At 38.1% G+C, this 6,361-nt stretch overlaps 1 pseudogene; it reads right to left on the bottom strand.

Annotated features, from left to right (window-relative positions):
• Positions 1–460: 460 nt before the first annotated feature.
• On the bottom strand, positions 461–2,516 carry LOC106324202 (annotated as a pseudogene).
• Between the last annotated feature and the right edge of the window lie 3,845 nt (positions 2,517–6,361).

Below are 6,361 nucleotides of genomic sequence, written 5' to 3' on the forward strand. Positions count from 1 at the left end.
GGACCTCTGGGAAATTAGGGTTTTCCTAGTTTCCTTATTTAAACGGAAATCGACAGTGCGAATTTCAGTTCCCACAGTAGTTAGGGTTTAGGGCATATTTAGGGTTTAGAACTTGAGGTAAAAAAAAGTTTTTTTTTTGTTTTTTTTTCTAATTTATTATTAGTGCTGAATTTTCTTTTTATCGTATTACTCTGTGTGTTATCTTTATATTTTAAGATTAGATATTAAAAATTTAGAGCTTACTCAAATTTTATTTATTAATTGTTGCTTTTAAAATCATTAACAAATATAATTCACTCTAATAAAACACAAGTAAATCATTAATAAATATAATTTGGATGTGATACAGAGATTTAATAAACATAATCTTTATTCTATTATGAAATTTCAAATTTATTGAACAATCATAAAAGAGTGTTCTTTACAAATCAAAATTTTAAATATAGCATGGTTCCACTTATTGAACATTAATATAATTTTCCATTAAAATTTTAAAACACAAAAAGTCAATACATGAAATGATGAAAACATGAACTAAAAGTCTATACATGAAAAATGAACTAAAGATTAGAGACTTCAACACAAAATTACATTTTGAGAATTTTGAACTAGCTGAGAATCTTATCGCCATAGACCAATATTTCAAGCATAAACCATCCTTTGATAAACTCTCTTATGCTTTCTTCATTCACAGCTCCTCCTCTTGTCAGCTCCTTCGGTTTCTCATACCGCTCTGGAACTCCATACCTCCTCATCACCTTTTAAGATAATACATCATGAATCAGTGAGATACATCAAGTAGCTAGATCGTTACAGAAGAATAGAAAGTAGAGAGAGATTTACAGTTTGTATCGGTTCAGCGAGGACTTCCCAAGTTTGATCGAAATCTTTTTTTAACCGAGCTTCCTGATTCCCTGTATGGCGCTCTTGTAAACAAGAAGAGAGTGTCCTAAAACTCCACCCATGTTCCTCAAGACAGTTGAATCAGTTAAGTCAAGCTGCATTCGTGAAAAGGGAAGCTTCATGCTGAGGAAAGTAAGCTCAGCGTTAGCTTTACCTAGATTCCCTTCACTGTTCTCAAAGTCAATCGAATTCACTGGCTAATGGTATTAAAGAGTCTAGCAATATAGTCACGAGGCTCAATCTGCAAAAAAACCATGAGAGAACAATCACTCAATGATATATGCGAGAAATGTAATGAAGATAAGCTATATAGTATATACCTGAGTAACGTATGGGTTAAAGGTTAAACCGAGAGAAGTAACAAACTCCTCTGCAACATTAGGCTAGTCGATATTAGTATATGCTGATATATGAGCGTTGTAGTTCCCAACAGCACCAGCAAATTTGCCCTTGATCTTAGTTTCTGAAAGATATCTTCTCTCTTCGAATCGCCATTTCCTTCCCTAGAGTCGTGAAAGCATGGGGACATACGCAAAGTCCTTAGCCATCAGAGAGACTGACTTGATGAGGTCATCCATGGCTGGAAGTATGACCAAAGTAAGTGCTTCTCGAAGCATCAAACCATGGGAAAGATTGTTGATGTACTCAGACGTGCAAGCAAAATGGGAAAACTCAAGAGCCTGAAATTGATTAAAAGATACATAAACTTAGTTACATGGCACCAAAGAAATAAACTAAATCCCCAAACCGTAAGAACTTGTAACCTTAGCAATATGTGGATGTGATTCACACTTTTATTTCAAGAAATACTCCACAGCCTTCATATCATGATTCGTTACTCTCTCAATCTTCTTAACTTCCAATGCATCATCCATGCTAAACCCATCGATGATCCCTTGCAAGTAAACCACATCATCTTTGCTAAAGCTTGGAACTTCAGTGACTTCATGAATTTTTGAAAGCTTAATAAGCCATTTAATCTAATCCAAACATAAAATCATGTGCGCATTAGAACAAAACAAAATAAATCTTCTACTCAATCAATGAACACTTGCCTTAATACCTCAACAAGTACTCTGAAGTAGATCAAACCAAACTCGCTCATAGAAGAAGCCAAGTCCTTAACTTTCCCCCAGTAATGTCCATCCAAAGGCAATAACGCTTTACAATAATCCTACGGACAGGTAGAGAATTACCATAGTTACCTTCACACTTGGGCTGCTCTGGAAACAAAGATCAGAAATAAAAAGTAGAAGTTGAGGGACCTGTCTTGCAACTATGTAAAACTCCACCATTGCAGAGGATCGAAGCTTTCTCTTCGCCGGATCTGAAGCCCAACGATGACAGCAGAGCAAGACGAAGAAGCTTGGTCATGGTGAAGCTCCGAGATGGGGAGGAGCTGACTGCGACGACGAGGGATACCAGACGGCGATTGGAGACGGTGAGGAGCTGACTCCAAAACCTCCGGCGTTTTCTCCGGATGAAAACGCCATATGAAAATATCGATTTCGAAACCTAAGGATTTATAAAAGAACCAACTTGTCCTCCTCCAAGCCTTGATTACGTCTACTCCGACGAGAACCAACTTGTCCTCCTCCTCTTGTCTTTGCCATTTCTGAAACTGATAAACAAAGAACAGATTCAAAATCAAAATCGAAACCGAACTTGGACATGAATGTTAACAGAAACTAAGAATAGAAACCCAAAATCAAAATCGGCAAAATCACAAACTTTCACATGAATCAAAATCGAAACCCAAAATCAAAATGGAAACCTAAAATCACAAACTTCGACATGCATGTTTGTCGAATCGATGAGATACCAATCAAAAACAGAAAAAGGAACTCATAATTGAATGGAGGAAACATTCTAATCGAGACTAAGAATCAAATCGATGAGAACATACCAATTGAAGCTTCCATTCGAGAGAACTCTCAGGATTTTCCTCGAAACTATGAAGAACAAAGGTTTTGATTCTAGGGGAATATGAAGAGAGTGAAGAAAGTGAAGAGAGTGAAGAGCAAAGGGTTTTAATTTTAACTTTTGTACTTGTCGACTCAAATTTAATATATTTTTTCATATACTATAGCATTTATTTTTTGATCTGCAATGGTAAGGCGCCTTCACTTACCAAATTAACACGGCTAAATTATTTTATTTTCTCGCGATTACAACCATAGCGTTTATATTTTATGAACGCTATTAGAAAGGCCAGTGTTGGTATACAATAGTAGAAATGTTAAAACCACTATACTACGATGTTATTAATACCCACATTTTCTGTAGTGTATAACTGATGCCACGAGGGATGGGTTTGGGATGTGCCTTAAGGAGATGAAGTTGCTGGGGGATAAGATGGAAGCTGTGGAGAAGAAGGTGGGAATCACCAAAAACGAGACTGCATCTAATGATCTTCAAATCACAACTTCAAGTCCGCCTAAACGTGTGCACGAACCCGTGATTAGTACCAAAACCTCTCCCAAAATCACAGAGAAGAGAATCACTAGGCAAAGTGTTAGGAATAAGGACTGATGTGCTTTGTTTCTTGTGTGTGCTTGGATGAACCATTGTATGTCAGAACATGAGTGAATTGGATCTTTGGTTATTATTTGATGTGTGAATTGGATCTTTGGTTAATATTTTATAAACCCATCTTGTGCATCAAAATTGCAGAGTGAAAGTGTGAATGAAGTGAAAGCAGGACAGAATGACGCCCAAGAACCGAGTTCCTCAAAAGAGTTGAGTCTTGTGATAGCGAAGGAGCATGAGGTGAAACCTCCAGAACAGAGTGGTGAATCTAGCATTCTTGTATTGTACAAAGGAGTACCCACTGTTTCAGATCTACAGCAGGGGGATGCTAGAAGGTAGACAAAGAAGACTAAGGCTATGGAACATGTCCGTGGAAAGAGATAGCGAGAAAGGAAACTTGCTGCCTCAGATCAATCTCCTTTTAAGGGAAACAACACTGAAAAAACTGATCATTCCAAACAATAGGGTTGGCCAAGGCTATGATCCTTTTGCACCCGTTGACAAGAAGATGTCGAAGTTGCTCACTGACTGGGTGAATCTTGATCCGTAAGTGAGAGAATGTCCCATAATAGCTTCCTTTAGTCTACAAAAAATGATTGCTTATCTACATTTTGTGTTTGCAGTTATTATAAAACACCTATGGAGAAAAAACTACGTAGATGTTCAAGTTAGTTTTATAACCTCCTCCGAACCCCCTTAGGATGGCTGAACGACGGGGTAAGTCTTCTGCTATTTACTTACCTGTAAGTCTTTTGTTATGTCTTCTAGAGAAGACTTATGAGACGACTTACGGCTAAGTCGTATGTTATATCTTCTAGAGAAGACTTATGAGACGACTTACGGCTAAGTCGTCTATTAAGTCTTCTGATAAGACTCTCTGACTTGTATTGTTTTATATGCAGTATATGGATACGTTTATTAATTTACTGAGGCAACGGTACTAAGATAATTCATAACATTTCAGGAGCAAGAGAATGGGTTTTCTTGATCATGTATTTTCTCGGCAGTGGTCCCACAAGTACCCATAATTTAAAAGCGACAAGGGAGATCTCAACGGTTTAGGAAGAAGACTCCCTGGTGGGGCGTGAAATTATCATGCAGGCATAGTACCAACATTTTGCTTATCTATGAAGGTTTGGGGGTTGGATGTGGATGATATTTATGTGCCAGTGAACTTTAGGAACGAGCATTGGATTGCTATATGGATCTCGATCCCTAAGAAGCACATAGTCGTCTGAGACAACATTATATCACATATTAGCCATGAAGATCTTAATGTGGTAATGGAGCCTTTTGTCACAATGGTCCCTTATCTACTTGTTGTGTGCGCTGGCTCTGGCGAACAATGTGTCCAACACACACTGGAGCCAGACACATATGAGAGAGTTACCGTTGGAGTACCTCAGTGCCGAGCTGGTGATTGTGGCGTGTTCACTCTGAAGTACATCGGATGTCATGCTCTTGGGATGTCATTTCCTCCAGAGTTTTGTAATAAGAACGCGAAGGCTATAAGGGAGAAGATGGTTTTGGATATATTTAAGGAGACTCCTAAATGCCATGAAAAAGAGAACGAAGACAATGATGAGAACATGGGAACTTATGACAAGCAAGGTTAATGATGTATGATGTTTTATTTGTACTTGAACTTGTGGGATGAAATGTGCTTTTGTATGATAGATTAGGAAAGATGTTGTTTTTATTTAACAGGGTCATGATAGGATGTAGTTTTTTGTAACCTATCCTCCTACCAAACTATCATTTCATAGAAAATTAGTTTGGTAGTGTAGTAACCTTTCCGATAATCTAATCTAATGGTGGACTTGTTATCTTTTTAAGTTGCAATTTCACAATTAAAATATAAACTTCATAACACAGATAAGTTCAAAACACATATAAATTCATAACACATAAACCCCATAACACATAAATTCGTAATACAGAGAAGTTGATAACACATATAAGTTCATAACACAAAGTCATAACATATAAGAAGATATATAGTCTTCTGGATGACTAATCAGAAGGAGTTAAGTCTCCTGGACGACTAGGAGTTAAGTCTTCCGGACGACTAACCAGAAGGAGTTGAGTCTTCCGGACGACTAGTAATAAGGTCTTCGAGGAGTTAAGTCTTCTGGACGACTAACGAGAAGGTCGTCCACGTCAGTTCTTACATTGTGGACTCGTATGGCCAGTTTCTTTGCAGATTGAGCATTTATAAACCATGTGTTGCTTCCGGGGTGTGCGTCCTCTCATCCTAGATAGATTCAACCAAGATTGCCATCTTGATTTCTTCTGTCTCCTTGGACCACGCTTTACTTCCGGAGGAAAGCATGTGTGTGCCTCAACTTGTTTTCCAACACAAGGATTTATGTTCTCTGAGTATCCTACAAACAAAGTATCCTTTGAGTAGACCGGGCATACAAGTATGGAGATATTCAAACCAGCATATGATCCAGCTGCTATAGCATGAGAGAAAAGTATTTTCTCGACTGCATAGACATCACAATCACACTTTTGATGTTCCAAATCAACAACACAGTCCTTTTTGCCACCTTTCACAAAAAATCACCATCCATCAATTTGTTAGACAGACATCATATCCGCTATCTTCGATCGAACAACAAGCAAGTCCCCCCCGCGACTATGTTGAGTTGTGAGACTCAAAGCATCTTCTCTCTTTTTCCAAAACCACCTTGATAGCTTGCCCCTTATGAACTCCAACATGAATTGAATCGGAAATCCTCTAGCTCGATTTAGTGCGGAATTAATAGATTCAGCGATCTTGCTCGTTTTTATGTTGTACCAGTCTCCCTGACAATGAACCCTTGACCATAGTTGTACGTCGGCATTCTTCAAATACGTTGCAAGTTCTGGGTTTGCACTCCTTATCTCATCCATGTACCGGTCAAAATCGTAGAGTGTATGAGCA

This window comes from Brassica oleracea, chromosome C2 (assembly GCF_000695525.1).
Source record: "Brassica oleracea var. oleracea cultivar TO1000 chromosome C2, BOL, whole genome shotgun sequence".
NCBI lineage: Eukaryota > Viridiplantae > Streptophyta > Magnoliopsida > Brassicales > Brassicaceae > Brassica > Brassica oleracea.